Here is a 24,561-nt window from a genome sequence, read left to right as displayed (position 1 = left end):
AAAAGTGGAAAGGCAGTTGGCCCAGATGGTATACCAGTGAAGGCATGGAAGTGTTGAGGAGAGATGGCAGTGGGGTTGTAAACCAGATTGTTTAATAAAGTCTTGGAAAGTGAGAGGATGCCGGAGGAGTGGAGATAAAGTGTACTGGTTCCGATTTTCAAGAATAAGGTTGATGTGCAGAGCTGTGGAAATTACAGAGGGATAAAGTTGTTAAGCCACACCATGAAGTTGTGGGAAAGAGTAGTGGAAGCAAGGTTGAGAGGAGAGGTGACGATCTGTGAGCAGCAATATGGGTTTATGCCAGGAAAGCGCACCACTGATGCGATGTTTGCTTTGAGAATGTTGATGGAGAAGTATAGGGAAGGCCAGAAGGAGTTACATTGTGTGTTTGTGGATTTAGAGAAAGCTTATGATAGGGTGCCAAGAGAGGAGTTGTGGCATTGTATGAGGAAGTCGGGAGTGGTGGAGAAGTATGTGAGGATCGTGCAGGATATGTATGAGGACAGTGTGACACCGGTGAGGTGTGCGGTAGGAATGACGGACCTGTTTAAGGTAAAAGTGGGATTGCACCAAGGATCGACTCTGAGCCCTTTCCTGTTTGCAATGGTGATGGACAGGTTCACGGACGAGATAAGACTGGAGTCCCCATGGACTGTGATGTTCGCGGATGACATCATGATCTGTAGGGAGAGTAGGGAGCAGGCTGAGGTGATCCTCGAGAGGTGGAGGTACGCACTGGAGAGAAGGAGAATGAAAGTCAGTCGGAGTAAGACGGAGTACATGTGTGTAAATGAGAGGGAGGGTGGTGGTATGGTGCAGTTGCAAGGAGTTGAGGTGGGGAAGGTGGATGGGTTTAAATACTTGGGATCAACTGTCCAAAGTAACGGAGAGTGTGGGAGAGAAGTGAAAAAGAGAGTGCAGGCAGGATGGAGTGGGTGGAGAAGAGTTGCAGGAGTGATTTGTGACAGAAAGGTAGCTGCAAGAGTGAAGGGGAAAGTATATAAGACAGTAGTGAGACCAGCTATGTTGTATGGTTTGGAGGCGGTGGCACTCATAAAAAGACAGGAAGCGGAGCTGGAGGTGGCTGAGTTAAAGATGCTGCGATTCTCGTTGGGAGTGACGAGGATGGATAGGATAAGAAATGAGTATATTAGAGCGACAGCGCAGGAAGGACGGTTTGGAGACAAAGTGAGAGAGGCGAGATTGAGATGGTTTGGACATGTGCACAGGAGGGAAGCGGAGTATATCGAGAGAAGGATGTTGAAGATGGAGCTGCCAGGCAGGAGGAGAAGAGGAAGGCCAAAGAAGAGGTTCATGGATACGGTGAGGGCGGACATGCGGGTGTTTTTTTTTTTTTTTTTTTTTGTATACCTTGGTCGAGGCTCGTATGAGAGCTAAAGGCCCGGTCACACCTTGACGTTTTAGCCAGCGATGGCAACGTATTAAAATGTATGTAAAACGCTGGCTGACGTTGAACTTTTGATGTTTTTTTTTTTTAAAGATTCGGACGTATTCATAGCGACTTGGTCTTGTGTATAACGCATTGGTAACGGACACAGAACGTTTCGTTGTGTTATAGATAACTTATACCAACGAATGCTGAACCTGTTGTCGGCCTACACAACCGATGCCCAACGATAGTCTAACTTAGGCATAGCGCGTTGCACGCATCGCCGACGATGTCGTGACGTAGCCTATTAAAAGGCTGACGCACAACGATTCGAATCATAACTGCCGTAGAAATGGAAGTATCAACATCGCGGTCACACCTTGGCGATGTTGCCAGCGTATGCCGACCTAAGAAAAATGTGTCTAAAACGTTGGGGCACGTCAAATACGGTATGAGTAAGTTTGGTATTCGTGAGTAGAACGCTAAAGTACGCTATCATACGTCGTAGTAAGTAGAGTACGTCAAGAAATTTTAAACATGTTCAAAATTTTACGACGTACTCGGCGTATGACACATGTTCCGCATGCGATGGGGATAAGTTTTACACACGATATGTGGACGCTTACACACGTCCACAAAGGCTACTTATAAGCTACTCATAAGTCGAAACACGTCGCCGTAATGTCTTTTTTACGCGAAACTTATTTCTAACTTATGTTTGACGTGCTTTGAACCAATTCTTTACGTAGTCCCAACACACATCGACGTATGTAGACGTATCCCAATGACGTCTTCCGGTCGACAAAAAAAAAAATGAACGTGTTTCTAGCTTACAACTGCCATATAAAGACGTGTTCCCAGCGGTTTTGGGAATTGGTATATAAAAATGGTGTTCATAAAAGGGGAACCCAACAGTGTTTTCGAGTCCTTTTTGAGTCGATGTCCATGTCAGCAGTAACAGTATCAGTATCAGTATCAGTATTAGTATTAGTATTAGTAGTAGTATTAGTAGTAGTTTGTTCATGTTAGCAGTAGTAGGTGAGTGTGAGGAGGAGGGTGTGGGTTATGATGGATCGTCCTTGAGTCCGCGTGTCCACGGGTAGGAGACATCTTTTCACCATTGTTCGAAGTTCTTCGAGGCTAATTTTTTATGGGGCTTTTTCAACAATGAGCTATAGCTTGTTTTTACGATTTAGGTCTATTTATAACGGGTTGGACAAATGCACAATGAACTAATAATGTGCATAGAGCGCTTTGATTACTTATATATACGGTATACCAACGAATAATTATCGTGAAGCCGGCGTTCACAAACTATGCCCAACGATAGCCTAACTTATCCATATCGTGCGACAGTTTATCTTTGCCGGTGACGTAGGGTTTGCTATTCATAGGCTGCCACTCAACGATTTAAATGGCTGCATCTCCACTATTGAAAGTAGACACTTGCGCTCAACAATTGGATTTTTTTTTTACACTCAACGACTTTTAAACGGTACCACTCAGCTATTTTCATTGTTTACAATGAACGATTTAAATTTCTGTCACTCCCCTTTGTTTTTTGACGCTGGGGTTTGGAAATTTGAAGCGTTTCTTCTGAACGTGTTAAAACGCTCAAACTCGACTATTTTAAATAGACGCTGCCGATGGACAATTGGAATCATAGCCAAGCTAGACATCGAAGTGTGAACATCCTCGTCATGCCGAAGAAAAGTTTGAAGAATGCTGCAAATAAGTGTCCTGGCCGTGGCCGTGGACGCTGACGCAAGGACGATCCATTATACCGACGTCTTTCAGTCTATGAGTAACTTAAAAGTAACGTCTGTCGATGTGTGGCAACGATCGCATAACGTGCCAACAACACGTTAATCATAGGTTAGAAATAAGTTTCGGGTACGCTAAACATTACCTCGGCGTGTCTCAACTTATGATTAACTTACAAGTAGCATGTGTTGACGTCTGTCAACGATCGCAGACCGTGCATACAACTTGTGCCCAGCGTACCGGAACATGTGAGTCATACGCTGGCATACGTCGTGAGATTTCAAGCATGAAAAAATTTGAGGACAACCAAAAAGTACAACGTTTAAAGCCAACGTACAACGACGTATGGCAGTGTTTTTCAGCATGCTCTCAATGTTATCAAAACTTACCCATAACGTATTCAACGTGTGCCAGCGTTTTAGAAAAAAAATTCAAAAATCGGCATACGTTGGCTAAAATGTCAAGGTGTGACCGGGCCTTAACACACAACTCACAACAAGGAGGCATGAGACAAGAGGGGCGGGAGTGGAAGGGACAAAACAGTGGGGAACAGACACATTAGGTGAACTGTGGAAGGGAGAGGGATGGGGATGGGACGGGGAACATGGCGAAGAGAAGATGGACATTTCGGGGACTTTCAGGAAGGAAAGCAGGAGAAATGAAGGAAGTGGGCTTGGGTGGATTATCGGGGTAGAAAAGATCGAGGATTTGGATGGGGGAAGATAAGAGGTGGTGGTGAACAGCTGTTTTGAAAGCCTGGAGGGAAGAATGGGAAAGAATAGAGTGAGGAAGTTTATCCCAAAGGCGGGAAAAAAGAGGAATGAAAGAGTGAAGATGAGCAGTGATTCGTGATTTTGGTAGTTTTACCAGAAGGGGGTTGTTGGCGGACCTTGAGCGCCCTGTGGAAATGTGGTGGGGACAAATCGCAGAGAGAGCAGGGGGGGCAAGGCTGGAGAGGAGTCGGTAGAAGACAGAAAGACCACCGACCAACCTGCGGTGATTGAGTGAGAGGCCCAAAGACTCAGCTTCATTGCGGGAGATGCCGATGATCTTAAATGCCCTGGTTTCGACAGCGTGAAGCCGAGAAAGGTAGGAGGCAGGAGCACCAGCCCAGAGGGGAGAGCAGTACTTCATCAGGCTACGGACAAAAGCTTTGTAAGTGGTCAGGAGCTCAAGAGGGCCGAGGAAGGACTTAGCACGACGGAGGATTCCCAGTCGGCGACTGGCTTTTGAGACGAGGTTGGAAATGTGACTTTCCCAGGAAAGGTCATGGCAGATAGTGAGACCTAGAAGCTTGAAAGAAAAGACTTCTTCCAGAGGATTGTTGAGAAAGTGGATGGGGGGGTTTTGTAAACGGTCCTTTCGAAGAGACATAGTGAGAGTGTGAGATTTGTCTGGATTGAAAGACATGTTCCACGTGTTGGACCAGTTTGTGATTTTATCCAGATCTGCAGTGAGCGAAGAAGCTGCTGCTTGCCGGTCTGATGGATGACAGATGGTACGGCAGAGGGTGGAGTCGTCGGCAAAGAGAAATAGAGGATTTTCCAGAGAGTCCGAGAGATCATTGATGAAAACCAGAAAAAGAACAGGGCCCAGAACGCTACCTTGAGGAACTCCAGCCTGCACAGGAAGAAGGGATGAAAGAACTCCATTTAGGGCCAAACGTTGACTGCGACATGAGAGGAAGTCTGCGAGCCATGAGTGGAGATGGCCTTGAATACCATGGGAAGAGAGTTTGGTGAGTAGGGTAGGGTGCCAGACTGTGTCAAAAGCACGTGATATGTCCAGGGATATGGCTTGGATTTCCTGTCTGGCATTGAGGACCTCCATCCATTGATGGGAGAGCAGAAGCAGCATATCCAGGGTAGAGTGACCTGGTCTGAAACCAAATTGATGATTGGAAATCAAGCCATTGGAGAAGAGGAAGGATTTCATGTCTGAAGCGATGATGGATTCCATCACCTTGCTGATGATTGGGAGAAGGCTGATTGGTCTGTAGTTACAGGGATCTGTTTTTGCACCTTTTTATGCAGGGCAGTGATGTTAGCAGATTTCCAAGCAGATGGCAGATGACCTTGGGCAAATGAGAGGGTGAATAGAAGAGAGAGAGGGTGAGCAAGAGTAGAAGAGCAGGCTTTGAGGACATGTGGGCTGATGCCGTCTGGACCGGTTGCAGAATCTGACTCGAGGTTTGAAAGCAAGCTCTCCACCTTGTCAGGAGAAAAGGATACAGAGTCCAGGGACAGTTGGGTGCGACTGGGTAAAGTGGGTAGGGATAGTGATGGGTTTAGGACACAAGATTTAGCTGCAAACACCGAGTTTAGACATTCAGCTTTATCACATGTGGAATCAGCAGTGCGGCCATTTGAGGTAAGGGAGGGGATGGAGGGGGAACATACACCAGAAACAGATTTGATTAAACGCCACCAGGATTTTGAGGAGGGAGAGAGGTTTGAGAGTTCAGACTTGAGATGAGAAAGATGTTGTTTTCTGGCTCTCCTGAGGGTAGATACACACTTGTTCCGAGCTTTGTGGAAAGAACTGAGATTGCCCTCAGTTGGGGTTGCTTTCCATGAGGCAAAGGCAAGTTGTTTCAGGACAACTGCCTCGCCACAAGCTTCAGTAAACCAAGGGCGGGAGGAAGGGTAAGACAACTGAACACGAGAGGGGATAAATCTGTGCATGAGGGAGAGCAAGTTTCTTTGAAAGAATTCCCAGGATGAGTTGATGTTTGAGAAAGTAGTGATAGGAGACCAGTCTGTAAGTTTGATGGCTGCTCGGAGACCCTGCCAGTCGGCTTGAGTGAAATGCCAGACTCGACGGCGGTGAGGTGGTTCTCTGATAACAGCCAGAGAGATGTCCACTTTGACAAGGACGTAGTCAGAAGAACCAATTGGAGCGAAGGAAGAGCAGCAGATGTGGAGTGGTTGGAGTGTCAATGGAAGATGTGGAGGAGAGAGCGAAATGGAGACGGTTGATCTGCTGTGGCGACCCTGAACGGGAGCTGGCCAAAAGAAGAAGAAGAAGAATTGTATATATGTATATGTGTATATAAGTAGGGTGAATATACTGGTTCTGGCTCACTTTTCCCCATGTAAATGAATGGGGGATTTTCAGCGATTCATATTTTTTTCCCTAAAAATAAACCCCCTTTTTATCCCAAGGTATATTTATTTGTCTCCCCTTTTAACCTGGGGACACTTTTTTTTTTCAAATAATCCATGCAATAAGATAAAGATTTGTTCAAGTACTAAAGTGGTAATGTGATTTGTTAAAGGTGATTCCAAAGAAATATCTGAAACGTCTAAGCCTCGGGACACTCTTTATCAAATAACCGATGCATATTGTTTAGCTCACTCATTGAACCTATAAAGATTTGTTCATTCTCAAATTCCTTCAATGGTTTAATTTTCTTTGCACAATAATCCCCATCTAAAATATTGAAAAACAAAACATTCGAATCTTTATATTTTTTAAGATACCCCTTTTGTGCCATTACGAAATGATAAACTTCTCTTCATGCTCTCGTTTGACCACCTCCTGAGCCACATATCATTTTGAGATTATAGTAAATTGTTTTTTCATTGTTCAATTGATAACCATCAAAGTTTTCAGTCCATTCAAGCATATTCATTTTTTTCTTTACATCCTCTAACTTACTAATTTTTAAATCGATTCGCTTATTTGTTTTATTTACCTTTGTTTTAGTTATTTTTTCAATAAGACTTACTTGATATTTTTCACATTCATTATGTTTTCCATTTATATACCAAGACTGAGATTTTCTCCACTCTTTAGTTTGATTAATACTTGGTTTGACCATTTATATATTGCAAAAAAAACGCGGCGGTAGCCCTTAAAAAACCCTAACCCATCTTCCCATCGTTAAAACACAATCTATTTTATACACTCTATCATACAATATCCATATGGAACACAATCTATTCCATTATCTGAAATAAATCTCTTATCATCAAAGGCTCCTAATGCCTTTTTATTTACTTCTACACTATATATGTTATGTTTATAACTTCTTATTGTATTCATTTTCCTATATTCTTCTTTCTTATTCATCAAACAATTATAATAATTTCTAAAAGTTATTGATTTCTTTATTACATATTTCTTTATTCCCTTTAACTTCTTATCAATCTGATCACCATACTTATAAGCATATGCCTTTGCTCTCAATCCAACTCATCCTTAAACTTACCTATAACCTTTTCATTCTTTTTGGAAAATAACTCACTCTTCTTGCTGAAATTACTTGTATCATATACTCCAATATTTTTCTTCATATCTTTATAAACATCATCAGTTTTTATATCTAGGATAAAACTATCAGTGTCCATATACAACAATGAAACATTTTCACCATACTCTTTCTTTAAGTCATTATACAAATAATCATACATCAATATCTTTGATAAATCAAGAACTGCTGTTCCAATATAAATTGGTTTATCCATTACAATACTTTCCTTTTTCATATGAATTGCAGAAAAGTTCTCTGAAAAAACCTCTTCTCTCTCAAAACTTGGTTTATTTATCAATCTCGAAGCTTCTTTCCAAGATGTTGCGAATCTAATGTTTTGCCTGTTTCTAACATTTTCCATAGTCTTTCCAAATACAGCATTATTCACTAATTTATAAAAGTCTCCTTCAAATTTTACTTTTGTATTTGCTCTCATATCTGTATTGAATTGAATATACTTTTTCACCCAAGGACTTTGTTTAAATTTTTAAACTCCATGAATTTTAGCTACTCTCAATCCTTCTCTCAAAAACTGTTTTAAGCTTCTCTGATGCAAAATATATCCCTCTTTATCATAGAATGTTGTTAATAACTTTTCTGTTGATTTACCTTTAATATTAAAACTTTTATGATAATCACTGAACCATTCTTTCTTTCGGGTTTCTTTCTCACATGCAAAAGGAAGGTCTTTATGCTTATTATGAAGATCACTCGGGTACCTCAAATCAACTTCAAAATAATAACCTTCTTCTTCGTCATTCAATTCCTCTTGAGAAGAAATAACAATATTCATCAAAGCCTTTTCATAATCCTTTTCTTCCACCCACTCTAATTTACCATAAAGCAGAGATTGAGACATTGCCCATCCATACAAATTATTAGCATCAAAATACATCAAATAATTACTATCTTTTTCACTATCATAATTTGGAAGATATTTATTATTTGCTTTAGCATATCTTTTTGAACATACTTGTGATATTCCACCTCTCTTGGACTTCTCAATCATCAAAAGCATATCAACATCACTGATTAAATCTATATCTTGTTTTGTCATTTTCAACATTGCACTCCAAGCTAAACCAGGAGCTGTGAAATAGTGGGCAGGATCTAATCCATAACAATTTTTATTATGACAGAGTGATCTAAAAGCTTCAAACACATCAGCTAACAATAAAACATCTGTTTTTAGATATAAATAATGATATTCTCCAAGGTTCTTTATCTTAAATATTTTCCATATTTCTTGTGCGTGTTTATATTCCTTATCACTTATCTCTTCTTCATAAAGGTTATGATAGAAACTTTCTTTTGAAGGAAGTTGTGTTTCTTTAAATCGCATAAATGAATCCATATAATCATAAGGATAAATTCCCTTACTTGTAAGAATTTTCTCTTTACTTTGAATTTCATTCCTTGTTTGAATTTCCTCTCTCGTGAGAATTCCTTCTTTAATCAGAATTTCATCTTTAATCAGAATTTCCTCTTTAGTTAGAATTTCATTCATTGTTCGAATTTTCTTTATAATTAGAATTTCATCTTCAGTTAGAATTTCTTCATTAATTAGAATTTCCTCTTTAATCTGAATTTCCTCTTTAGTGAGAATTTCCTCTTTTGGAAAGAATGAATTAAGATTTGGAAAAGAGTCCGTGGAGATTAGATTTGATGCGAGGTAGGCTAGTGGTGTTCCCATAAACTTGTAAGAATATAGAAACCTAATACGAGTTAAAGGTTTTGTGAATATCATTTTTGTAAATGAAATATACTTTTGACTTGTGTTTGTTATGGCAGAAATATTCCCTGGTGTTTTTGAAAGTTCATTTATAAATAGATGTGTATCATAGTTGGCGCTGTTGTGAAGAAAGACTGGAATAAAAGAAGGTAATTTATAATTAAGATTACAACAGGAATGAGCGGGACCTCTATATTTACCAGTAAGATGACAATGATCCCTAACTTTAGACTCCTTAATTTCCCCCTCACAAATATGACAGATATTGTTCTTTCTGAATTCTAATTTTTCTTCTTTGGTTAATTTCATCGGTTCATTTGTTTCTTTCATTAATTTAGTGAGTCTTATACAATCCTTTTCTAATCGTTTTACAAACTCTTGTGAAGCTTTTTTTCCACTATAATGTTCAGGTTTGTTATACTTTTCTCCAACAGATGATTTGATATAATAACAGAAACCACAAGGAATATGTTTTTGATATTTATTTGTATATGATTCTTTTGGATTAGGAGAAGCAGTATTTATCTTTTTAAGGATACACTCAAAATCAGCATATATCACAAATGGGTGCATGATAGATTTATTATAATCTTCAAAAGAAATCTTTTCACCAGGTTGAGGCATTGTAATTACAGCTGATTTATGATTACTACAATATTTTGAATGTTGTTCTAATCGTTCTTTTGTATGAAATGAATTTAGACATCGCTTTCAAGGATATATTTTGTTTGCTGTTCTGAATACCTGAGAAGAGATTAATCTTGATAAATTATTGATGTATGTGTAATGTGAATTATTTCCAACACTAAAATATAAAAGATCAATGTGTGTTTCTTCATTTTTATAGTTGTTTGAAATTTTTAATATTTGAACTTTGTTTGTATCCGTTAATCCATTTACATTAATTGAAAGATTATTCTTTTTCTCAAATTTAGGAGTATCTCTTAGTGGCATTGGGAATTTCAAATCTTTAATGTCCAAGGTATTCTCATATTTCATATATTGTTTTACTCTTTCTGAATTTCATTTTGGTGAGTGTGAGCAAGAACAGACCAGAGAAAACATTTATTATCATTGTTCTTAATATTAACAACTGCCTTCTTTAGTTTTATTTCTTTTGGTAATTCAATATAAGAAGAAGCTTTAAGAGGGTTTGATTTTAGAATGTGTATATCTAAAAAGATGATTTTTTAAAATATTGAATCCACTTCCTACCACTGTATTATCAACATCCTCCTCTTGTTTTGATAGTTCTTCATAAACCCCACTATTCAAAAAATCTTGAAATGATGTTATAAAATGAAGATCTGTTCTCATATAAGGAGTTTGTTCTTCATCTTGTCTTTTCATATTCATTTTCACTCCCATATAAAACTTTAAAGTTTTCATTTCTTTTAATGTCTTTTTAATAACTTTTTCAACATCAGGTTTCACTATTTCAATTGATTCAGCTATTGATGATGGACTGGGTTCTCAAAATTGAAAAATCCTGATTTTTATATGCCCTTTAAATGCCCCATCAGTGTTTTCAATATAATAGTCTCCCTTTACTTTAAACTCATTTTTATTGTGTTTTTGTGATTGAAGATGTTTATTATAACTTCACTTCAAAACATCCTTTGAACAGATATCACAATGTTTTCTTTCCAACTCAAGAGGAGATATTTTATGAAATAGATTAAATGTGTGTTTGTTGGTTCGGAGGTGTTTTCTATAATGTTTATATTTGTGATTACAAACATCGCAGTATGTTGTATTCACCATATTTATATAATAAATCTTTGCTTAAACTAACATTTTCTTGATGAAAATTTCGTTTATTTTACAGGTGAATCTGTGCTTAAAACCATTTTATCCTCCAACTTTTTCACTTAATAAATACAATGTTTCAAGACACAAAGGACAAGTTTCAATCAATCTCTTCATTTGTTAAAGATACTGAGAAATATGTCAAGGATGTAAAATTGAACAAAGATAAATATAACAACTATTGGATAAAAACAATTATGGTAAATAATATGAGTTCTTCAATTTCCTTCAGTGGAAGGGCTTTTAGTATACCTGGTAGAACATCAATTAAAGTATCTCTAACAAAAGTTTCTCCTCTCCTTCTGGTAATATATTCAAAACTAGAAAAAGCAATGAAACAAGAAAAAGTATCAAAAAACAAAAACCTAAGGATGAAGCTTTAGAAAGAAAAGATAAGACCATCTGTAATATGCAAGGAGAAATTTGTATTTTTTTCAACAACCCTAAAGATGTAAATCCTGATGAAATAAAGGATGTAAATATATCAGGTGAAATGACATTTCGTTCAATAGTAGTTAACAATCATTTTAAAATTACCTTTAATATAAAAAATGTTGTCGTTGAATCTGGTAATGAAAAAAAGTATATCGATATCGATGGTAATATTATTAAATATGAGTCAATATACAACTGAAAGTAGAGATGAATTTCAGTTTAAGTAAAGTTTTACTTTATAAATATGCTAGACTTTCCTGATTCTCCATATGACAAATTTGAGAATTGTCCTGCGTGTGAAAGACGGGGATTAAACACAGAGTCAAAAGCCTATAAACAATGTATATTCTGTGATTATCTTCTAATTAATGATAATCAAAAATATAAAAAGGAAAATAATTCTTTTAGATTTACACCAAAAATGAATTACTTTACAAGATTGATGAGAGAAATGAATGTAAAGTATGAGGGTGATAACACACCTTTCCTTACAAGGGAAGAAACTGAACATATTAGAGAAATGTTCAAAGGATTGTTGTTATATATTATTCATGGATGTGATTTTCAGGGAAATATCAACACAAGATATTGTATAAATAAAATAATGGATTATCTTGAAATTAAACCTGAACTTAGGATAAAATATAGAGTTTCTAAAAAAGCCAATAATAAATTAAATAACCTGTTTTCCAAATATATAAATGAATGATTTTTTACCCATTTGGGAAAATAATATAAAATTTAACAACCATAAAAATCTCCCAAATTCATTAAGATGTCTCATAGTTGGTTCAAGTGGATGTGGAAAAACCTGCTTACTTTTAAAGATGCTCCTCACTCCCAACTTTTTAGATTATGATGACTTAATAATTTTCACAAAGTCGAGTTTTCAACCAGAGTATCAACTACTCTCACAAGGTTTTAATGCTGGTCTTCAAAAAGAAGATATAATCGGTTTATTTCAACGTCAAAAAAACCTAAATGATTAAAACATTGATGATATAATTCAACTATTTTGTGATACACAGAGATGTGAAAAGAAATCAAATCCGATAACTTGTATTCTAAGTGATAATACGGATGATATACCGTCTCCCCAAGATTTGGATAAATCAAAAAAGAACCTCGTTATCTTTGATGATTGTGTTAATGAGAGAAACCAAACGGTAATGGACAGCTACTACACAAGAGGGAGACATTCTTCTTGTAATTGTATTTATCTTCGTCAATCGTACTTTCAACTTCCTCGTCGTTCCATCAGAAACAATGCTAATACTTTTATTTTATTCAAGTTAAATTCAATAGATATCAATAATTTTTGGAGAGATAATTGTTCTACATTATGTAGTAAAAAGAAATTTGAGGATTACATGAAGCACACGACTGAAAAATATAAATATATTGTTGTGAAACAAGATGAGATATTAAGGGATATATTTTTTGTTTTATAAACAATTACATATATAAATGACAACTATTATTATAAATCTTGTGGGTAAATCTGCTTCTGGAAAAAACTTTCATAAATCAAGGTTCTTGTGTAGTACAAATGAGAATATTGTAAATTTACTTAAAAAACACCCCGTGATACGCATTGTATCAACAACAACTAGAGCAATAAGACCTGGAGAAGTAAAAGGTGAAGATTATCACTCTATTTCAGTGGAGGAACATATGCGATTGAGGAATGAAGGTCAAATATTTGAGGAGGTTTCTCTTGGTACAACAAAATATTCACATTGTAAGACTGAGTTAAGGAAACTAAAATCTGGTGGTCTTGGGATATTAGAAACTAATCCAGAAGGAACGAGACAAATTATTAAACATCTGAGCGGAGTGAAGATTTTATCATTCGGTTTTGATGTTGATGAAGAAACTCAACGCAAACGTATGAAAAGCAGAGATGCAAGTATTAGTGAAGAAGAAATTACAACTCGCATTAATGTTAATAAAGAATTTGATGAAATATTTAAAGAAAAGGATTTATTTGAACACATCTACTTGAATGATGAAGAAAAGGAAAATTTCCCTGTTGATCTTTACAATTCATTAAATGATATTTTACAATAAATAAAGGGATGCAAAAGAAAGAGCAAGAAGATTTAAGGAACATCAAGAGTTGGTTTCAAAAGTTGTAAAACAACAGGAAGACATAAAGAAGAAACGCAGACAGAAACTAACGGGCGAAGAAGCATTTGAAAGAAAACAAGAGAAAATTTTTAAACCACTTTTAAAAACTTCCCAAGAAAAAATGAAAGATGTTTCCACAGGTCCCACAGTAGAATATACTCCTAAAAAACTTCAAATGTTAAAAGATTTTGATCAAATGACGGAGGAAGAATTAGAGCATTTAGGAGAATTAAAGGTATATGATGATGAAGGTTTATTTCAACAACTGGAAGAGATTAATCGACCCCCTGATTATATTGTGAATGCTCTTTAAAACAATGAATATTCAGCGGATTCAAAAACCAAAGCAGGACTCATTCCAACAGAACAACCAGCAATATTTCATCTTGTTCAAGAAAAGGTATTGATATTTAATGATGAATTAAGGTTCTTGGGTTCTGCTCAACCCCCTGTTAAACTAACTCCGAGATTAATGTTTCTTCTCACAAAAGATCGAAGAGAAGGTTCAACTGTGAGGGATGAATCAAAGTATATTGATAAACCATTGGATATGAAAAATAATGATGATAGAGTATATATTGATCTGCTGAACACTCCAAATTATAGGGTTAGTATTTCTAGTAAAAGTAGGAAAAATGACAAGGAGAAACACATTATTCAGGCTTTAAGTATCCTTGGTTCAGGTATTAGTTTTCTTCCAAATGACCCATCGCAATTAGTTAATAGACTGTTATTGTTGTTAGGTAGTAAGAAGGCTGGAAATAACAATTGTTTTAATGAAGCATCAGCCATTTTAGACCAGTTGATGAACATGAAAATAATAAATAAATCTCAACATAAAGACATTTTATCTCATATTAAATAAGATGAGAAGCACAATCCTGAGTTTTAATTTCACAACAAGTGACCACACATGTTCATTCCCATACCCATTACAACTTGACCCAACAAAAGAATATGAGGCATCTTTATTGTCCATGGAAACTTATAATACCTTATTTAATATAACTGATAAAAATGACAAGTTTAGTTATAATCCCGGAAGTGGATACAAAACAATAACAGTCTCACCCGGAGCATATGAGATTTCTCAAATATCTTCCGAAATTGCTCGTCTTATGAAAGAACAGGGTGATGAACCAAAAAATTTTGTTATAGACATTCAAAAACATACTTCAAAATCAACGATTAAAGTTAAAAATAACTACAAGGTTGATTTCACAACTGATAATTCATTTAGAGAGTTATTGGGTTTCTCCTCAAAAAAGATTGAAACTAATGGGACGTTTTACAGTGATAATGTCATTCAAATATCCTCAGGAATAAATTCGGTGTTAATTCACTGTGATTTGATTGATGGTGCTTCTAATGATGGAAAAAAAACAAATACAATATTTTCATTCAGCGCATACTCAACCCCAATTGGTTATAAATTCAATATGGAACCTAAAAATTTGGTTTATCTCCCTGTGTCAGGAAAAACCATACACAGAGTAAATTTTAGGATAACCGACCAAGATAATCGTATGATTTCTTTTAATGGAGAAGTTATATCCATCAGAATTCACCTACGTGAAGTTTTCCAATAAATAAATACGATGGTTATTGTGAGGAAACACGAGTTGGGAAAATATAAAATAATTACAGGGGATGGGATGTTCCTTTCCCCATACTACAAAGGTGAAGGTATGTATCTTGGTCGAGGATACTATAAACCTAAGAGACAAAGGGGTGTTGGACATCAATTTAGAGGAGATGGGATAATTGATACTCTCATGGGTATTGGTTCAACTATTCTTAAACATAAAGATCTAATTGGTTCAACTGCTTCTACTGTGGGAAATGTAGCAGGTGCTGTAAAGAGCATAAAAGATGCCCAGAAGGAATCTCATAAATTACAAGCAATAAAAGAAATTAAGAAAGGCAAAACTCAGTTGTCCCCCCAAGAACGACAGAAAATAATTCGAATAATTGGATCAGGGTTTCAAAAGTTTTAACATCTTTTTTTCCTAAATAAATACAAGAAGAAACAATTGATAGTATCTATGATTTGGATGATACTATTATTACCTCAAACTCCACTAAAAAAGAAGATGCCTTCAAGGTAAATGCAATAACTGGAACAGACTGGAATACGAATGGTACAAAAAGTTTTGAAATAAAGAATCAACAAACCTATTTGAATCTCTCCGAAAGTTTCTTGTTGTGTAAATTTAAATTCACTAAGGCTGGGAATAACACAAATGCTACACTTGTAAATGATTTCTTCTGGAAAATGTTTGATAGTGTGCGTTTGTATATTGGAACACAAGAAGTTGAAGCGGTTGATTATGTCTCTGCTGATCTGAAATGATGAAATTTACACTCTATACATTCAGTGATAGAATGGGAAAGGGGTCTGTCGAAGGTTTTATTCCTGATATGTCAACGGGAACAAACACAGACCCTGGATATACTCAAAGGAAAGGAGTGTGTAATGATGATACAAAAGCAGAAAATAGTTTCACTGTGGCAGTTCCTCTTCAAGGTATATTTGGATTTTGTGATCATGATAAAGTTCTGTATGGTCTTACAATTAGATTTCAACTACAAAGGAATGATAATGAAAATAGATTGCTTTTTGGTGTTGGTAATGCTTTTGGTGATCAGAATAAATTTGTAATTGAGGAAATGAGTTGGTATATCAGTGAATATACTCCTAATCTTAAAACAGAAGAGATGTTGAATAGAAGACTTAACTCAAAGAAACCACTCAGTTTATCATACCTCAAAAGAAGATGTCAACACGTTAAACTCAACCAAACTACTTACACGTGGAATTTGGGTGTTCTGGAAGGAAAGCCACGATATCTGTGGATCATTTTAAAAAAGCCAGATGGTGATACTGCGACTGATAAGAATAATGCATTGAGTGATAATGCTAAGGTGAAACAACTTCGCGTTTCTCTAGATGGAACATTTTATCCACAAGATAGATTGGAAATTAATTGGGAAAAAAAATGGTTTTGCTGAAGCATACAAGTCTTACCAAAAGGTGTGTGAAAGTAATGGAAATAAAGAACCTATTTTGGATATGACAGCATTTAAAAGCTTGTATACAATCTATGCGTTTGACCTGAGCGCTCAAACGGAAACTATAAAGTCTAATCGAGTGGATACTTCCCTATACATTGAGAGGAGAGAGTGAAGAAGTTGATACATATTGTTTGCTTTTGGAAGAAACAGAATTACAGATTAATACAGATAATGGTGTGATGATTAGTCTCACATAATTTTTTGTGAAATAAATGAGTGGCAAAGTACCAACTGGGGTATATGTTAATCAAATCAATCTTCATCAACTATCATCTTGTGTTCAAAATCAAAAGCCTTGTACGATTAACGTTAATACAATTCAGAGAAAAGGAGCAGTAAGAATTGATGTTTTGCTCACAAGAGAACAGGTTAAAATCTTGAATGACACTGGCTCACTTAAAATTAAAATGACAAAACCAATGTTGAAAAAATATTCAATAAGAGAGACGAGTGGAGGATTTCTCCCATTTCTAATTCCTTTATTTGCTGGTTTAAGTGCGGTTGGAGCATTGACGGGTGGTATTTCAACAGCAGTGAAAACTGCCAACGAAAGGAAGGCTCAACTCCAGGCTCAAAAAGAATTGGAAAGACATAACAAAGAGTTGGAGAAACAAATTAGTGGAAGTAGTGTAATTGTAGATTTTGCTGAAAAACTTGAAGGTCTGCCTGATAAAGCGAGATTATTAGTTGGAGATATGCTTTCTTCTATAGCACAAGCAGGTGTAAAATTAACGAAAAGAGGTAATGGATTATATCTTTCTAATAAATAAATGAGCATTGATGAGTGGTTTAAAGAATTTGGAAAGAATACAACATCAAATTTACAACTTGTCAAATATTGTAAGAAATTAAAAATTCATAATGTGGTTATTTGTATGAGAGATGAATTAACAAATGTGCCGAAACATACAAAGAATATTATTATGAACTTAGAAGATAATAATGGGAACGGTTCTCATTGGGTTTGTATTTTTAATAGTCAAGACAAATATTATTTTGATAGTTTTGGTCTTGCACCACCTGTTGAAGTCATAAAATTCTTACAGAATGGTGTTTATCAAACATTTCAAGTCCAAGAATTAAATTCCAAGTGTTGTGGTCAATTATGTCTATATGTGTTATTTTAACTCAACAAAAATAAAAAATTTTATGATATTATTTTTAATCTAATATAAATGACTTATGTTGGTAAAGATGGTTCTATCTTTGGTGTATCCCAAGAACTGGATATTGATTTATCAAATTATTGCACAAAGGCACAGGCTGAACAACATAAATATAATATAACCAAAAATATTAACATGAAAAATGCTTATAAATTAAAAAATTATCCAAGCCCGACTGACGCGAATGACTTGGTGAGATTAAGCGATTTATCACAATATATATCTTTAAATAAAACGGCCGTGTATTCCAAAGATACAGAAGTGTTGATATTATCTCCAGGTCATACAGAATTCACAGTTCGAATTAAAATAATTTTTTACAAAGAAGGGTGTATCGTTTGTATGAGAATAGAACAATGGGGATATAATATGAATGATTTAGGGTATAATTGGTCATTTAAAATTGACCTCGAAGAGCTGGAACAATTAAATCAGTCTCGTAAGGAAGAATTCTATCCACTTGGTATCGAGAATGAGTTTTGTGGGGCCACGATTAGTAAACAACAAATAAAAGAATTTAATAAGGGTAAATATAATAATGGTTTTGCCCTTGTTTATATTGTTGCGGATTCGCGCCCGCCGGCGTGCTGACGGCCACGTAACTCGAATCGCGGCACGTCGCCCACCGGACGGACAATCCAGTCGTGACCCTCTCGGACTAATGCCGGGAACCAGTCACGGGTGGACCTTTCGGTCTCACCGCGATCGAGCCAATCAGCCCCCGCGTGGGATAGGGTTGCTCGCCAAATTCGAACTACCTAAGTACCCACGCGGAGGGTAGACCGGGCGATCGCACCTCGCCGCAGGTCGACTTCGGACACGGGCCACTTAAGCGACCCGTTCCGTTCTATCAGAATAACCGAGCGGTGTTATCGTCGACCTCGACGGTTCGATTAATTATCGGGCGTATTCAGCCCACTACCAACCCTTTACGTGAAGCAAGATGGGGATTCAATGGAGGAAAAGACGAAGCGAAGCGGGAGAACAGTTCAACAATAAAGCACATTTATTCGCGGCACACGGGAAGCACACAAATACAATTCCACCAAATGCACACAAAAAAGAAAACACAATTCCATTTACACAAAAAGCAAACATAAAAGTGAAAACACAGTGCAGAGCTAATACCGACTACCGAGCACACGGCAACACTTATACAATTCTACTTCACAGACGGCGCCGACAACACATACCCAAAACCAAGGAAAAGAAATCCCCCAAGAATGGGGCAGGCCTGAGGCCGAGACCGGGTCGGGCCTACCCGTCTGGTGATGAGACGCGGAGCGGCGATGGCCCCGCAACCCGCGGGCCTCGTGGACAGTGCCTGGCAGGGGGTGGGAACGGGGCCCCCTTGGTCGCACTATCTCAGCGCGGGGGGAAACAGGAGGGGGTTGCTGATGCTCGGGGTATAGAGGATCTTTATTATCCCTGGTGTGCGTCTCCACCTCGGCCAGGGCGCGCTGCCGGCCTCCCTCGGGCGTGCAGCTCCTGGCACCGACGCGAGCACCCCCTCGTCCGACTCTCTTCAGCTTCTCCAGCCACTGCAGGCTTCGGGCTCCAGACTTCTTTCGTTCTCGTTTGCGACTCTCCCTCCGTTCTCGTTCCCGACTCTCTTCTGACTCTTCGTTCCCTTTTTGCTGACTCCGACTCTCTTCGACTGACGAACACGGTCCTTTTATCCCCCCGTAACTTCGCCTTTGACCCCCTCCCTTTGACCTTTCACCTCGCTCCCCATTGGCCCGAGAAAAAGTGGGCGTGAAGGCTTTTTGATCCACAAATTTGCATATATCGATCGTTCTGGAGGCGGGGCCAAATCGCCCCTCGCTCACCGATTGGACGGCAAAAAGTGGGCGTGTGTCGTTTTTGATCCGTTTTTGAAGCAGAAAATCCGTGATTTTGTACACGCTGTTCAACGTGCGCCCTACACGAGTCCAGCATCGGTGCCCATGAGTGGCGCGAGATGACGGTGATGCGATGGTGGCGAGTTGTGACGGTAAAGGTCATGGCGGTTGTGGTGAAGCGGCGTTGTGGTTGGTGGTTGTTGTTGTGGTTGTGATGGTGGCGATTGGTCCAAAATAAAGATAGTAAAAGAAAAACGGCTATCCTGAAGAGTCGCAGCACGTATAAATGACATGTATTCCCACTAGACAACGGGTTTGGGCCTAACTACACATGCACTTACCGAGATACCTCACCTAAGGGACCTGAATGGTGGTTTGCGAATCTGGTAACCACAACACTACCCCCTTCCCTTTTTACAGACTCGTCCCGAGTCGTCAAATTTTCGTGTGCCATCATGTGTAGTTTTCCCCTAGTACATTTTACCTACGGATCCCTGAGTGCGACATTCATGGTATTCGTGTCCCCAAAATAAATAACCTGAGGGCTGCGTAACTACCTAAACAAACTCACTCACACGGACGACTTAAATAAAATTGCCGGCGCTAAGACAAACATGCCGGGGGCGCACTCATATTTACAGTACATCTTACCTTAACTTACAAATTTTACACTAAACCATGGCCCAGGATCATTGACTCTGCAAAAAGAAAGCAGTTAGCAGGGAGCCAGGCTGCCCACATGCAGTCTCTGGCTCAAAACAATGCAGGTGACAGGGAACGTGGCTGGCTGCTCACACGCAGTCCAAGGCCTTCCCTTTTGAACTGAACGCAGTGAACCACAACGGTGCATGGGCTGCACAAACGCAGTCTCCGTGCCAGCTCAAGTGGCACACGCAATGAACACAACGAATGGATGGATGCACGGTTTGAACTGAATGCAGTGAACCACAACGGTGCATGGGCCGCACAAACGTAGTCTCCGTGCCAGCTCAAGTGGCACACGCAATGAGCACAACGAATGAATGGATGAATGGATGGACGCAAAACACGGTGCACGGGCTGCCACTGCAGGCCCGTGTTGTAGCTGCCAACAGGGCAGTTCTCGCAGCTTGCAAACTGTTGCCTTGATCCTGGCGCACATGGAAATGAACAGGGGGGCAAAGCAAAAATTGAACGGGGCTGGTGAACCTGGGCAGTGGGCATGGCATGGCAAAGGTGAGCAGGCAAACACAGCCCGCAGAAGAAGACTGCTGCAGGCAAACACAGCGGGCAGATGAACTGGCCGGCACAGGCCTTGAAGCAACACGGCCAGCCGATGGCACAGGCCTTGCAGCAAAACAACAGCTGCCGAAGAAGTTGGCCGGCCTCCGCCTTGAAGCAAAACACGGCCAGCCGATGAAGTTGGCCAGCTCTTGCCGTTCAGTGGAGGTTGGTGGAGGGAGTGCGGTGGTGCTGGCCACTTGGAGGGCGGGCTCGGACCTACCTACCTGTCTCCCTCCCAACCTATCGCCTTTGCCTGTCACTGTACATACCCACTCCCTTAATTTGTCAAACCCCAATTTAGCCCCAACTTAATTTTTTATTGCTTTTATTTTTACTTCCCCTCTATAAATCGTCCCCTAACCCCCTTTATCGTCCTTGTTCGGCTAACCTATTCTGTCACCTAGCCTACTCCCAACCCCTACGTTCCCTTCCCAGAGGGGAACAAGGGAGAGCTAACGTCCTGTGTCGAGGCCCAACGAAGCCTCAGAATGGCCTCCCCAGAGTTCGGCGATCTATAACCCAAAGTGGGTCCAGCGGCCCACAACGACAGCGAGGGGATGGATGGTGCGGAGGGGTACATCTCCTAATCTACCCTAACCATTTACTCTTAAACTACCCCGGGGCTTTCAACAAGCGCCTCTCGCTTAAACTATTGGTTCTATAAACCCAGATTCCCGTCGCCTGTGTTGGTGTCCTTACAATTTCGGGCCTCGCCCCCCAATTTTCTCTCCGTGCCCTCACACGGTCTCCTGGCTGGGACACGTGGCTCCCTTTGGCAGGCACGACCCTCTGCCGATTCTCCCGCTATGGCACCCCCGGGCACTACACTGCCTCCGAGCCTACCAGCTCCCTAACACCGGGGAGTGCCCCCCATGGCACCTCCCCTGAAACGCACACGTGGCAGGCCGGCCTCCCGGGCCCCTTTCCGAGGGTCACCCGTGCCCACAACACTGCCCACGCGGCTAATGGCGCCCGGGCCCCCACACCAAGCAGGCGCACCCGTGCCCACTACTCTATCCCGGCCCCCCATGGGCCCATGGCCTACCGCGGCCGACTAGCCTGGTGCCCGGGGTACCCACTCAGCGATACTCACCTTTCGCAGCCACGCTCCCAAGCCCGTCAACAGGGCTCCTGCACCCCTCCAAATGGGTCTCGAGCCTACTTTCCCACCAACAACAAAACGACCTCCATTTTTCAATTTGACTAACCCAGCTAACTCACTCTACACTGACCCCGGGGTCCCTTGAGCGGGAGTCACTCCTCCCCCCAATCACTCATCGCACCATGCATTCCCCATTCGCTCCATACACACAGACCCGCTGGCCTCACTCACTCACCAAGTACTCACCTCACAACTCACCAACAACTCTGCCATCTTTCTAACTACATCCCCTAACTAACTCGTGCTCCCACGTCGTCCCTTAAACTAGTAGCACGTTCCTTTTAACACTACGTAGCTAAGCTACGTCCCCACTACACATTCACAAGTCTGTCTCTGTCTTCAAATAATCCCATTAATCAATTCCCCAACCTAAATCTGGCTACAATCCCTCTATCTAATCCATTCCACGGACTCCATGAGGACTTACCCCTGCCCCATGGAATCGGTCTAGCTAAGCTAACCCTTCCCCCTAACTAGTTTTCATCCTGTGCCCAGGGTAAGGGGGTCTTTCACCCCTTGCCCAGGAATCCTGTACACCCGAAAGTGAGGCTTGCTTCTTTTTTTTTTTTTCCATGCGCAGCACCTGCGCGGCAACTCAGAGCTCGCGCACTTTGCACCTGCCCGTGACGTCATGCAGCTGCACGTGTTCCTCGTCCCTCCTTGGACGGGACCATCCGGCAGAGATACCCCTCCTGCCGGATTCCAACCCCACGTGCAGCCATGACGTCACCGTGCGCATAAAAAAAACACAAGCCACACGTCTCGAGGGGTTCCCCACGCGAACACATGTGCTTTGCCCGTTGGAGCTCAACACACACGATCGCGTGGAGAACCCGTCCGGTCCAAATCCATTTACCTGCCTAAACTTTGTCCGTCCGCGGGATCGGCAAATCCACCGCATGCGTTTCCGGACCGGGACTTCACTCTCGCAAGCGAGCACGTGGCGGTCTCGTGCGTTGCACAGCACGAACCGCGTGCTCACTGCTGGGTGAACCCGGCACGGTCCTCGAAACAACTACAGCCGCTACTCGGCTTTCTTTCCTCTGTCGCCTTCGTCGTCTCCATTCAACCCACGCACACCTGCGTGTTACGACGCACACAGTCCACTCCATCACATTCACACCGGGAGACGCGGCTGCGTGCTCCCGCATGCCAACCGACATCTCCCTCTCATACCGCTCTCTCACACACACGGTCTCCCTGGCACACAACGACCTTGCACACGGCCGTTCACTCACGTTTGCCATTTTCCTCACACAAACCATACCACTTACACACGCGGGGGCACTCGCCCGCGGTGCCTCACTCATACACACGGCGACACTCACACACGCGGTCCCTTCCACACACGGTGCCTCACCCACACACGCGGGGGCACTAACCCGCGGTGCCTCACTCACACTCCGTGCCTCATCCACACACGGCGTGCTGGGAAGCACGTACTCCGGCAACATCGCCACCACACCACTCACACGTGGTGCCTCATTCATACTGGCCGTTTCATCCACACACACGGCCTCTCTCACACACGGTGCCTCATCCACACACGGCGTGCTGGGAAGCACGTACTCTGGCACCATCGCCACCACACCACTCACACACGGGGTCGCTTCCACACACGGGGACGCACTCACACCTTGCACCACACACACAGGGACAACCATACTGGGGATTCGTGTCCCCACAAGGGTCTCCGGGGCCTCTATACCCCCCAAGCTCTCCGTGCACCCGTCCACAGCACCCGTCCCCTCAACCTCGCAAAACACGACCGAACTCACCTGGTCGTGACTCGCCTCAAGGGGGCATACTCCCTCCCCTCGTTCCTGGAGGAGGCCATCCAGGTGCTCGCACTGGGTCCCTGCCCAGTCCGCCAGCTCACCCCCATTATCCTCCACTACCTCCGTGTGTGTGTGTGCGTCACTTACCCCGTCTTCATCGTGTAGTCTTCCCTCTATCGTTCCCATCTCCCGTGTCTCTGCCAACTCTTCACCCTTTACCTCCCTTGTCTCAACTATTATTTCTGTTGTCGTCACCTCGTGTCTCGTCTCACACGTTTTGGTCTCCCCATTTAATTTTTCCCTTTCGGTCATCGTCACGACCCTCGCCCAACACGTTCCACGAATTATTTTTTCACCCGCCTCCACCGCGGGCCTGTCAGCCGTTGCACCCCCACCCAGCTCGTTTGCTCCCACACGTGGAGTCGCCATTTTTATCTCCCCGGTCACGGCCTTCATGCCCGCCTGCAGGCTTCGGCCCATGTTCTGCGTCTCACCCCGCAGCTTTTTCGTTCTTTCCTTCATTTGCTGTGTACTCGCATCGATCTTTTCGTTCATGCTTTTTATTTCGTTTTTCATATTCGTTTTTACTTCGTCCATTTGCTTGTTCATGTTCGCAATCATCTTCGCTGTCGTTTCCGCATACATTTTTGCCAGCATGGTGTATAGCTGGGTCATGTCGGGTGCGCTTGGGTGAGCCGTTTCGGCAGGGGTCGGGGAAGGGTTTTGGTGGAGAGGGGGGGGGGAGGTGTCATACACCGCGG

The 24,561-nt window shown here is 41.0% G+C and overlaps 1 protein-coding gene across 1 annotated transcript in view; it reads right to left on the bottom strand.

The window, feature by feature from the left end:
* Window positions 1-19,373, bottom strand: part of LOC147015753 (transcription factor COE3-like) — a 353,977-nt gene extending 334,604 nt beyond the window's left edge. Inside the window, exon 1 of the mRNA XM_085848257.1 lies at window positions 19,018-19,373. The gene's annotated coding sequence lies outside the window, so the exon portion shown is untranslated. The remainder of the gene's footprint in view (window positions 1-19,017) is intronic.
* Between the last annotated feature and the right edge of the window lie 5,188 nt (window positions 19,374-24,561).

Source organism: Eptatretus burgeri, chromosome 12 (genome assembly GCF_056783735.1).
Source record: "Eptatretus burgeri isolate ZD-2024b chromosome 12, Ebu_testis_v1, whole genome shotgun sequence".
NCBI lineage: Eukaryota > Metazoa > Chordata > Myxini > Myxiniformes > Myxinidae > Eptatretus > Eptatretus burgeri.
Note: the sequence above shows the minus strand (reverse complement) of the source record. Positions and strands in the feature narration are given on the sequence as shown.